Source organism: Syzygium oleosum, unplaced genomic scaffold, assembly GCF_021117445.2.
Source record: "Syzygium oleosum isolate NSW1041296 unplaced genomic scaffold, Sole_v2.1 Sole_v2.24, whole genome shotgun sequence".
NCBI classification, from domain to species: Eukaryota; Viridiplantae; Streptophyta; class Magnoliopsida; order Myrtales; family Myrtaceae; genus Syzygium; species Syzygium oleosum.
This window is the reverse complement of record NW_026607508.1, coordinates 3,201,481-3,214,909: the sequence shown is the minus strand read 5'-3', so window position 1 is coordinate 3,214,909 and position 13,429 is coordinate 3,201,481. Positions and strand designations below refer to the sequence as shown.

The 13,429-nt window shown below is 39.2% G+C and overlaps 1 pseudogene; it reads right to left on the bottom strand.

Annotated features, from left to right (window-relative positions):
* Positions 1 to 8,981: 8,981 nt before the first annotated feature.
* On the bottom strand, positions 8,982 to 10,744 carry LOC115693896 (uncharacterized; annotated as a pseudogene).
* Between the last annotated feature and the right edge of the window lie 2,685 nt (positions 10,745 to 13,429).

Genomic DNA, 13,429 nt, shown 5'->3' with positions numbered 1-13,429 from the left:
TGGGGTTCAAGAACTATACGCAGATGTAGATTTCAGACCCCAAATGCAACACTCGTCTGCGGAAACTAAAAATTTGTCTCGGAAGGCTAACTGCAGCTGCTAATTACAATCAAGGATAGACATATAGCTTTGATTAACCACTGAATATACAGATAGCAGTTCCAATGGACTTGAAGGTGTTAGCTATATCTCCCAACACTTAGGTACATAAATAGAGAAGCATTAGCTACTGGTTAGATCAACCCTGCTAAGGCCGACCGAATTACGGGTCCAATCAAGTTTGTGTCTTTTGGCGACGGGGGACATTTTCCGGGTTATCGGTTAAACCCATTTGGGAACTTCTTTGGGTAATTTAACTGACAAACTCAATATTTTAACATCGAAGCTGACACCAACAGAGTTCTTTCATTATCTTCTTCTTTTTTTTCCCTCTTTCAGGGGTCACCAACACCAACGGACTTAATTCGATTCAAAACCTCACTTCACGACATAAAACCCATTTCACCACTGACATGACAAAAGAGCATCGAAATTTGCAAAAAAAGTTCACCTTGACCCATCAGAACGCACACTCCACCCAACACTATCCCCCAATCGAAAAGAGAAAAAACCCGAACCCGAGCCTCGAACAACTCGTTCCCATCAACTTCTGCGTACAACCTATGATAACTCAATCGATTTTTCCCCTAGGCGCCCCACTTCGCCGGCGCCCCGAAGCTACTCTGGAAAGCGCGCGATGCAACAACAGAGACAGCAAGCGGAGGATCATCAAGCCCAGGAATTCCAATCGAATTACCTTCCCAAGCGAGAGAGCGAGACCGTCGACAGACCGAGTTGTCCGAGGCGAGATTCTTGCAACGCCGGACCGATAGAATCCTGCGAATTTTGCCACTCGCGCGCGAGAGAGAGAGAGAGTGTTGAAGTCTGCTTTGTTTTCTCCTCGTAGGGTTTAAGCCGGAGGGGTGGCGGGAAAATAACAAGAACAGGTCTGCTTTGTTTTCTCCTCGTAGGGTTTAAGCCGGAGGGGTGGAGGGAAAATAACAAGAACGGAAAAAATGAGAGAACCTTGGCCCGACCCGGATATTTCGGGCTTGGCGCTCTCGGCCCGGACTGATTAGGACCGGGCCATTTCGGGCCGGTGAAGCCCGAATGGCTTAAACCGACCTGAATTCCAAATATTATTTGGGCCCGCCGACCTGGCCCAAGCAGAACTGGGCCCGTTAATTCAGGTCGGGCCGGATTTTTGTTGGGCTCGGTGTTTTTCGGCTAGCTCCCGAGTTGCTGGACATGTACTTTATTTGAGGAAATTGAGTCGATCGATTTGGGGTGCGTTTGATTCAGCATTTGTGACAGGCTATGGGGAAATGCAAAGCTGTTTAGCTTACAAGTGTGTTTGGCGCAACATTTCCAAAGGGTCTTGAGGAAATGCAAAGATTGTTTGGTAAATTCTACTTTGAAAAGTAACTCTAAGAGAAAAGTAGTTTAGTAAAAACACATTTGAAAAGTCCCTTTGGATTATTAATTTAAGCTTCTTAATTTTTAAGTTTAAAATTGAAAAAATATCTGCAATTTTTTTAATTTAAATATCGACAACAATGTTAAAAGATATCGTGTAAAAAATTTTATTAAAAAAATAAAATTTCTTTTTTCGCTAAACAAATTCAATTGAAAAAAATTCACATCAAAGTGGTCTCTTTCTCAATTAAAAAAGAATACTTTCATTACAGTAAACATGGTAACATATGCTTCGCCGAAAGAAATTCATTATCCTTAAAGATTACAAACATCTTTAAATATTTCTTAAACTTATAGTTATTTAATCATGTAAACATGACATGTAAAAAGCAAAGTCATTATTTGAAGTACTACCTTTCTCATTTACATCATTGGTATATAAATTGTAATCCAAATAAAAATACTTTCAATACAATAAACATGGTAACATATGCCTCGATGAAGCAAATTCATTATTCTTAAAAATTACAAACATCCTTAAATATTTCCTAAACTTATAATTATTTGATCACATAAACGTGCCATATTAGAAGCAGAGTCATCATTTGAAGCACTACCCTCCTCATTTACATTATCGGTATATAAATTGGGATCCAAATCTACTCCGTAAAATGTGCATAATTCACGACATTTCTTCGTATATAATTGTGCAAAGTCATTGCCACTATCACAATTTTCACTTGCTTTTTATATGGATGACTTGGCATAATCTTTAGAATCTTCCACTTCTTCTTCAATACGCCAAAGGCACGCTCAATTTTTTATTGCAGTGAGGAGTGGGCACGGTTGAACAGTTCTTTATAGCATGTAGGTGCCGGACCTCGTTGAAACTCAAGCAAATAATATCTAACTTCTTTGTATGGACCCAAATTACCCGTGTAATTTGGATATCCAGCATCTACTAAATGGTATTTACCTACACAAAAATGTTGTAAATTTAGTTAACATATACCACATGCATTTATTAATGTATAAAAACCATTAATTAACGAACCTTTCGAAGGATGAGGAAATTGTAAATCACGTCTCCTAATAGCTTCATAAAAGTTACGAGTATCATGAGTTGTTCCCTCCCAACCGGCCCAAACGTAAGAAAATTCCATGTTGAAATTGCACATGGCCAATACATTTGCGTCTATGTTCCTTTTTGACCGATAAAACGAAGTTGGTCGCTCGCAGGTACCACCACAGGGATATGTGTACTATTTATAGCTCCAATGCAATCCTAAAACAAGAACGCAAATATTGCTTGATTTATATTTAGTTTATATTTTCTATTGTACAATTATAACTTACCTTAAAATGCAGATAAAATCTTTGATAATTCCTTATCTTCATTGGAACTTCCTTAAATTGTTAATTAGATGATTGGATCAAATCTACTCCCATTTCACATACTTTATCTTAAACTAAGCCAAATAGCCTGCACATGGTTTTACCATAGTGCTGAGAGCGCTCTTGTACTAACATTTCTATCCTTAGAGATATGAAAAAACATTCCTAACATTTCTACAATATCAATATTCCTAGATCCTTAGAGACCTTATTGTGTCCCTAAATCATACCTTAAATTATTAAATACGGTTCTATCCATTCTAAACATTAGAAAACAGCTTATCGGATTATCATCAATGTCCATCAACTCTCTTAACCATGCATTTTCTATGTATGATGAGGTTATGCACAGTTCTTTGTGACGGTATATTGTCTGATAAACAATTACCGTAAGCACGGCACATTCATCTTCCTCTTTTTCATGGTTTTCCCTTTTAGGAGAATCATCAATAACTAGTTAAAGTAACAAAATATAAATTAGAATGAGAGATGTAACAAATTATCTAGATCATCCATCAACAGAACACTTATCAACCATCATATATATATATATATATATATATGTATGTATAAACTCCACTCAATAAAGAGAACACCAATTAGAAATAGGTCTCGCAATAGAACATAAACATGTCTCAACTAGTACAAATAAGTAGTTCAAATAAGTCTCACATTATAACAACGTAACATATAAAAGAATTAAAATAAGTAGCTAACATCCTAGTGATAACTACGCTATGTGAACTTATACTTGATCCACTTGACTTTTTCCTAATCGCTATCCATGTTCATGAAGATTTGCCGATGGTCTTTCTTTTTTGCAAAATGATCTAATGAAAAAAAAGTATAATTCTCTATTTTTCTCAATCTTGATATGGCTTTCAATGTCTCTATGATTTCCTTGTAAGGGTCAAACTCCCTCGCATGGTTCCTACTTTTAATAACTGAAAAATTATGTCTATTTACGTTGCTAACTTAGGGTGCGTTTGGTAACTATTCTGTTCTCGAAAATAATTTCTGCTTAGAAATGATTTGTTTTTATTTTATGCCCGGGATCAATTTTTGAACATTTGAAGGCATTTGGTAACTGACCAAAATTTCTATCCCTAGAATAGAAAAAGAACAGAAATGTGTTTGATATCTGCACAAAATTTTTATTCCAATTTTTTTTCAAGTGCTTTTTTAAACTTGGTATTTAATTCTCATGGAGCACTCGTCAATTTATCTTTTTCTTGTAAGTGAAGGAAACATGGTGAACATGGTGATATGTATATACTTGGTATATACATGGTGATATGTATAAACATGGTATATACTTGGTATAAACTCTTCACTCTATCACTCCTATCAGTGTTCTATCTCAATTTGAAGCTCACAGCCGAGCTTTAAGTGTATTACTCTGCATGATGGTTTCGAACAACACCGGATCCATCGCCAAACTAGCCATAGAACGATTTTCATGCCTCCTAAGGGCAACTCTTTTCTTAGCCATCAACGATATTGATGAGTGCCAAATGAACTACTCCCATCTCATGGTGATATGTATAAACATGGTGATATATATATATACACACACACACACACACACACACACACACAAGAAACACCATTGAAATTCATCACTTCGTGCTTATGTGTACAGCCTAAAGATCGTACTTAAACAAGTTAGCAAACAAGAGAGGCACTCAAAAACTCAAGACACATACGGATTCTCTCCCATCGTCACTAGTATTTAAAAACAATATTACAAAAGTCGGAAACACAATATCATGGAATCTTGAGCAAATTGTAATCCCTTGCCATTTTATTTGCAATACTTTTCCTAAGCATGTTTATCTCAGCTGCCTGTTCATGTGATGTATCATCTGCAACCTTCACTTCTCTAGATCCAAATAGGTACTCCGAATCTCCATAAAGGGAAAAGTTTTTATCCATCCTGTCTTGGTCACGAATATAATTATGGAGAGCACAACAAGCAATTACCATAAGTGATTGCTTTTTTTATTTTAAATGGATGCATGTATCTCAAAATGGTGAAGCGATTCTTTAATGCCCCAAATGACCTCTCAATGACATTCCTTAGTGAAGAGTGTCTGTGGTTAAACAATTCTCTTGCTGTTCTTGGCCGTCTCCCAGTCCTCCTATAATCGTTCAAATGATACTGTTTACCTTTAAACGGAGTTAAAAATCCTAGAAGTGATGCATAACCAAAATCTACCATGTAGTATTTGCCTATAACATGGTATATATAAATTTGTTATGATATGCAACCATAATAAAATTGTCACGCCCCAGTCCTATTTCCCCCAGGCTCAGGCGTACGACTTCCCTTCATAGGTCATTGAATTGCGACATCTCAGGAGGCATTGCCGACCCATCCATTTTATCTTTTGATTAACACACGCGGAAACGAATTCAAAATCTCCCAACCAACAACATAAAGGGGATAGCATAGAAAACACATACACAAAAACACACTTGATATATATATATAGACACACACACATTGTTAACAACCGGACGTTAGCAAAATACAAACCCGCTACTAAGGGCCTTTTTCCGATTCAAACAAAAGAAGTTGGGATTAGACTTAGCTCCTCTATCTACGAGGGTGGCTTCCAAAAAGTGGTTCCACCACGGGAGACCGATTCTCTATGGCTCGGGCTCGGGATCATAGTCCAAGTTAGACTTGGGGTCACTCACGATGCCATCGGGAGGATTCCCCACCAAGGGGTCTAATGGGGCTCCGCCAAGATCACCCAGGGGTCCATCAAACCCACGAAGAGGACCAAATAGATCCCCATCGAACCACAAGAACCAGGCCACAAACGATGAGGAACCAAGTGTTCTAGGCCCTCATCGACCCATACCATAGTGGTACACTTATTATAGGTTAGATCACTTCCCGCTACCCCCACTTCGATAACCCGCTACCATCACTTCGGTAACGTCCACATCCCTAGCAACGGGGTACCCAAAACGGACGAAGAGGCTATCCATACTTATGAGTCTGAAAAGAAGTGAACAACAACAAATGAGTAAAACTCAATAAATAAATCCTCTAAGCCTCATATAGGAGAGTACCTTGTCTCAGAAACACACCAAACCTAGGACTTAACAAGTTGATGGCAAACCGATAGCAAACCCTTTGCTTTGCCTTATTTAATTACATGAAAGATAACTTCATCTTCTTGACATGCCAAAAACACAATCAAATAATCACACATTAGTTCTTACCTCTCATCGCACATGCAATTCACACAAATAATCACACGTAAAGCCTCGCTTCTAATTGTCATGTAGTAATTACACATAGTAATCAATAACACTTCATATCACATATTCATGCACAATGCATCCACACGTGTTTCGATTATTACGACCGCTCACGGCCACGATCGACACTAGCGTCGGTGGTCATCCGGCGTAATCGAGCATGGTCCCGATCCATCGGGCACGACAACATTTCGATCTCACTCGAAAATGGTGTTCACTTAAGAGCATCGTTCCAAAATCTATCCGCGAACGGCAACCGAAATCCATCGGGCATTGTCCTCCGCAATCATACGGATACGGAACCATTTATGTGATCACGCAAGCATATCAAGCACTCAAGCCAATTATTGTTTTTTACATAGGCCAATGCAAGAGTGTTTAATGCTTACATGGTTAGAACATCTAAAATCTCGCACACATAAAAATGCACTAAAATAATCATATGTGAACAATCGCTATTCTTCGATATGCAAAACTGCACACACTTTACTTACAAACCTCCCTTATAAAGATGAACACACGCAAGATGACATATAACGTCGGTTTCTCATAAACTCATAACTATGTAACCACATGAGACTTCTGTTGCACCAAACAATCACATGCGCACATACACTTCACCTATATACGTGCGTCAAGGAAACATATAAACTCACACGGCGATTAATAGAGAGAATAAGAATAGCAGAAGCATTTCATGATCAAACCTTACAAAATTGCTATACGTGCTTCCTCTTCTTAGAACAAGCAATAATCAATCCTAACAATCACGGAATCTAAACTCGAAACTCAATCCAACTACGAAGAACCAAGTCCGAATCAAGGTACATATGATCTACCTACGGCACAAGCAATGTCATGGTAGAACAAGCTCAAACAATACTTAACCTAGGTCCGACACGTATAGAATAACGTCCTATCTACAAATTAGAAGAACTACTTACGAAACCAGTTGGACTACATACGAAGATGGATGAACGGTGACGGCGAACGAACGGTGATGGTGTCACAGTAGTGCAGCGGCGGTGAATAGCTCGGCGGTGAGGACGGCGTGGCGACGATGAGGACAAGGACAGCTCGGCGCGGCAGCACGGCGACGGTATGGACGGCGGCACGGATAGCACAGCACGGCGTGGACAGTGGTGAATGGCGTGGCACAACGGTGGCAAACGGCAGTGGCGCGGCAGCAAGGATGGCACGGCGCGGTGGTGGATGGTGGAGAGAAGGGAGGGTGTGAAAGGGAGAGAAAGAGAGAAATGAGAGTGAGATATGAGAAAATAATAGAGAAATGCAAGAGTCTTTCCCCTTAAGTCTCTTGCAAGGGAGAGCGAAAAGCCAATAATTCACTTTGCACTCAATGGCTCTAAGTTTGGCTAGCCTAGCCTTCCCTTAAAACCCTCCTATCCAAGTGAATGAAAGGCCAAGAAGCCTTCTTGAAATATCTCTATCAAGTCTTATAAATGCAAGACAAAGACCACATGCTTCAAATGGGAAACCAACTAGTTTTCTTATTTCCCCCCTAAAGTGGTGCCCAACCCCCACTAGCAAGACCAACAATCTTGTCTTTTCTCCATCAAGGCTTCTAAAAGGTGTAATTAAGGGCATTAAATGCAAAGTATAGGTTAATAAACCTAGAACACCAATCATGCACATGGCTCATTAATGTGTAATCTTCCAAAAATCACCAAAGGGTAAATGTAGGCTATAATGGGCTTTACGCTCTTAATTGGCGCCTAACAAGGCTGAACAAGTCCATTTGCCTTCGTTGGGCTTCCAATGCTTGGCTTGTGTCCACTTGTCCAAGATTAACAGTCTAATGTTACGTAATTAAACGTCCTCGGATTGAGGATGTAACAACAATCATAAAGAAAGTTTATTCTTATAGACAAAGCAAATACCTAATGGTGGTTGAGGAAATTGCAGTCAAGGAGTCTTGAGTGTTGCCGAAAGCACCCGACAATCGTTGGCAGATCCTTCCCACCTAGAATACACAAAAGTAAACTTTATATCAAATGAACAAACACACACCACATTCTGAGTGGTATTCCCTTTCCTGCCTCTAAATGGGACCTGCTGAGACACAAGGATGGAAGCATTTATATGGGTGCCATTAATAGCACCTACGCAGCCCTGTGCATTTATAAAAATCTAAAGTTATACAAGATTATCAACTTCGTGTATTTGATAGTGTAAACTCTAAATAAAAACCATACCTTGAAGTATCATTCATGATTAGGATCTATAAGAATTTCCTGTGGGACAACATCAAAGGATGGTGGTTTGATAACCTCTTTTGAGAGTTTGAGAATTGCTTTCAACACTATATTAAAATATTGCTAATTGTTTCTCTTGAACGTTGGAATCTCTCACATAAATCTCTATTTGAGTTATTGTGACAAACCATAGATAAGAAAATCCCAACTTGTTCATCATCCTAACATACTGACTATCTTTCAACTAACTTTTTGCTCTCATTAATTCACATAGGTTCAGAAAAACATGTCTCTCCATCCCGAAGGCTTCATATATTCTATCTGAATGTCCATGAACAATCTCCCTTATTCATTAACGTCATGATAGTTTGCTGTCCCTAATAGATTCTTTCGTATGCATGGACATGTCCACCGAAACGATGCACAACCATGCTATCAATACGTGAAGATTATCATCATCCAAGAATTGTTCATCTGGATTTACTTGCCCATTAGACACACTATTTGATCTCCCTTCCATAGTACCTATATCATCACACAAATACAAGAACATCAATATCGATATCTGGAAAAAAAAATCCAATAACAACCAATAACATAAGTCGTAGAGTGAAAGCAAATCAAATATATAAATATCAAGCAGTTTGTCGTGCCCATGGCACCACAAAAGTACAAGAGTCTCGACATCAATATCTCTAAAAACCAAATATCAAGTATTAACATAAGTCATACAATCAAATGAAACCCCACGCAATCCACAGTACATTTCCCAACATCTACGAAAGACATTGAAGAAGTCCATTTCTCCTTTCAGCTGGGGATTTGATGAAAGCCTCCCTCCATGCGGCACTTACACATGCTCGTTCCACTGCTTTATTGTAAAGATCTTGCCCCAACTCAAACATACTAACTAGGACATCAATGATAGCGGATACAGAAAAGGGGTCCACAAGTGGTGGTGTGACCTATGAGGTGGCAAAGCCACCCACAAATTGACTTGTCTTAGCTTTTATCACCTCTTGTATAGCTTTGCAAGTGTCAGCAATGCAAAATGAGGTACTCTTTCTTCTCCTCTTGGTATTTGGAGTCCTATCCAATTTGTGCTTGTCATGAATTGGAGCTGTAGTATTGTTGGATGTAAAGACTCTCTCATCAATGTGGTGATCACTTAAGTCCTCTGGATTACCTCCTGCATTGCCATCACCATTGTCACCTTCCTCTGACACCGTTAAATCTTCGGCATTTCCTGCAGCATGATCCCTAGTAGCATATGTACCATCAAATACAATACATAGCCTGGGATATTGAGGAAATCCATTTTTTTTTTGAATTTTACCCACCCACTATTATCCTGCAATTTTTACAATAATGACATATGTCAGCAACATAATCAAACCTTTTAAAACTTACATCTACAATGACATCAAAATAATCAAAAGTTAAAAGATACCTTGATGTGAGATTCCCATATACTTGAATCGTCGACAACTACTGTTTTATTCACATTATCCCAGCTAAATTCGGATCGTGAAAGAAGCTTCTTAAAATTATCATACTATTTTCTCAGTTTGTTCACCTTGTTCATAAACTAAAGTAGGCTATATTGGTTTCCTATATGTTTAATGAATTCAATCCGTATGTTATTCCACCCATCTTTATTGGAAGTAAAAGATGTGCGATTTCCCTTTTTGACCTCCTCAACCAACAAACTTACAAACAGGTTGGTGAAAGGCTCGGTCCACTTTGCATTGAATATCTCTTTCTGAGATGCCATTTAGCCTTGACCGGTTGAGCATCATATGAGTTATGCATTAAATCAATAACAGTCATGTAGAAGTTACAAGCAATACACGCAACCATTCTCAAGAGAAGCGGCAGCACAAGAAAATTTGGAAAATACAATCTCAAGCTACAATTTGAGCTAAACAAAGAAGCATATGCTCTGGTAAAGCTAAATGCACAAAGAAGGGGAAAAGAAAGAGGGCATAGGGATACATCATTGCCAAAAAAGATATGCATTCTCCACGTCTTATTTACGAGATCCAAGTGGCAAGTAAGAATTAAGCTGAAGTAATACAAGATTCAAGGTTTGAGAATGGTCGCATTCTCTGCATTCACCCATTACCAAAAACCCAACCGGAGCTCAGATTCAATTACCCACCAAAGAAAATGGAATCAAGATCAACAAGTCGCCGAGCTAGTCAAAAGGGTTATAGCCCCGTTGAAAATCAGAATCTCTAGAACCAAAATCCAACTAGTGGACCAGCTAAGAAAGGCCTAACAATCGCACCAATCAACCAGCACAAGAACTCCATTGTCCAAACAGGCTAGAAACTCTCTACAAGGCTCTTAGCTATCGAAACGAGCAGAACGCAAAGATATGAACGATAACCAGAAATGCACATGACCAGCCACCACTCTTGGAGGGTGATCCAAGAACGTACCTGAGACGAACGGCAGAGTAGAGGCGGCGAGGTAATGCGGTGATTACACGGAGGAGAGCTGAGGAGGGCCGAGCCAAAAGAGATAGAGGGCCAAAATTGACGCGATGGATCAGCACGTCAACCTATACGCACACTGTGAGTTACAGCTAGCTAGGTAGGGCCACTGGATTTCTTCGGGAGCTAGGAATCGTGCTCGCTCGAGCGAGAACGAGCCCAAATCGGCGAGAGCGGCGCTCGCTTAAGCGAGCCGTCACCTAACCGATTGGCGCTCGCTCGAGCGAGCCCTCACCGATGGTGACGGCGTCCCTCCCATAGTTGCGAGTCATCAGCAAGAACTCACTTTGAACGAAAAGCTTGGTCAGTGAAGGAGCAGTCGTCGTCGTGAAGAAAGACATCGATGAAGGAGTAGTCGTCGTCATGAGAAGAAAGCGCTGGTGAAGGAGCAGCAGCGGTCCAAAGAATGTGTGAACTCACCATGAGCATGTCGGTTTCTATTGTTAGTTTTGATTTTTTTTTTATTCCCAGAATCAATAATCAACTTTTTTTTATTCTTGATTATGTTTCAAAACTGATTCTGGAAACAAATTTGTGCCCGGAAACAAAAAATTTACCAAACAGATTTCTATTTTTTTTGTTCCCGGAAACAAAAAAAATAGAGTTAGTCACTGTTTGGCCGGTTACCAAACAGGCCTTTAGCAGCTGTGGTCAATTTCTTTTGTTTATTTTCTTGAGATTGCCTCACCGAACTCTACACCGTTCTTTTATGGCTTTGAGCTCATTCAACAATCTTTTCACCTACATTACCTCTATATCATTATCATTAGATCCTATACAATCATCAATTTCAAGTTCTGTGGCCACAATATTCTCATCAACACATAAACCTTGTAACACTTCCAATAGCAACTATATCTCCAAACATTCTATCCAATAAAACTTGAAGATCTGGATGTATACTTTTCATTCCAAAAACTCTAACCGTAGGATTTTCTTGTTGTGATAAACATGTTCGTGAGTTGTATCGTAAAAGATGAACTTAAAAAAAAATTAACAAAAGAATGGGAAAAAGCCTGAAATTTCCTTTCCCACCATTCATCACTTGCATAAATGGTATTCTTTTTTTGATCCCATCCTTATCCTATTTCTTTCAAAACCAATGTCCTTAATCTTTTACATTCTTCCTTAAGATTATCCCACTTACTCTTCATTTGACTTTTATCATACTTTTTGCCCCTTAAGTCCTCAAATCTCTTAATTTTGACTGTCCATCCATTCCTTTTGTTGTTTGCAGGACGATTGCTATTATTAATTTGTTCAACACACAACTTATAAAAGGTTTCTACATCTTTCAAGCTCCAAAATGCCTTTTCTTTAATGAACTTGCCATCTACTAGTGAAACGACATGAACAAATTCGAATAATGAAAATAAGCTAATAGAAATAGGGAATGTTATGCCATAATCATCCACCTACATGCTAAATCCTTGAACCAGATTCACAATTAGAATCCATATCAATACGAGTAAACATATCATCCAATTCATGGATTGTGCTTCACTTATAATGAAAGTCGTTACAATGACTAGAATTTGACCGCAAACCGCAACTCAAACGCATAACTAGGCATCCAAATTGGACAAAGCACACGTTCATCATGCTAATGCAACCGAACACAGAATCTACTGATGTAAGCATGCATAAGAGGCATCCAATATAGATATGTAAATCTCCCATAGAGTATGCCATTTGTTAAAACTCACCCCATTATATCATAACGAATAGAAGAAAACCTATTTCAGTCTCCCAGTTTACCATCTATCATGAACTGAACTAATCCAAGAGAGTTAACTGCAGAAATTTCTCACAAAGACGAAACACTACTTAGCTTAATGATAGACCAAGACAAAAGGCAGTAACGATACATCACATATTAACCAAAAACAAACCAAAAGAAATCGAGGTGAAGTGGTCAAGAAAGGATTACCGCATATCTTACCAGGCACCTCGAGATCTAGAGGGCACAATCAACAACACCCGAAAGGACCAATCTCACATATTCACCCAAAAGCAAGCAACTTCACCCAAGAAAAAGATGTAAAGAGAAAACCCAAAAATGAGGTGAATGAGAGATTAAACCTACTGAGGAGTAGTCACGAGGGAGAGAGCGAGAGAAGCAGAGCAGTCGAGCGAGGGAGAGAGTGAGTGAAGGAGCACAATCGAGCAAGCATCGTTAAGCAAGAGAGTAGTCACGGAGGAAAGGGAGAGAGTAGGCACGAATGAGCGTTGGGTCTAGAGCAGGAAATGAGAGAGATGCTAGGGGTTACAGGAGGAAATTCATCTAGGGTTTTGTTTTAAAAAAGGGATAAACTTGGATTTCTAGTGAGCTTTTTAGGGCAAAAAAGGAACTCGACAAAATTTCATTAATAAAAGGCTTCAGCATTCCATTCCCAAGGCAGCTTTCACCCCCAAAGCCCTTTGGGGAGAAAATATTTCAACGGTTTGTGATCGCCATGTCATCAGCTCACGTGGCGTGATAAAGCCTACTCAGATCCACTCAGAAGGCGACACATGGCGATTGACACGAAATAAAAAATTAGAATAGAAAGCCACTTTTTTCTCTCTTCTCTTGCGCAGGCTATCACTACA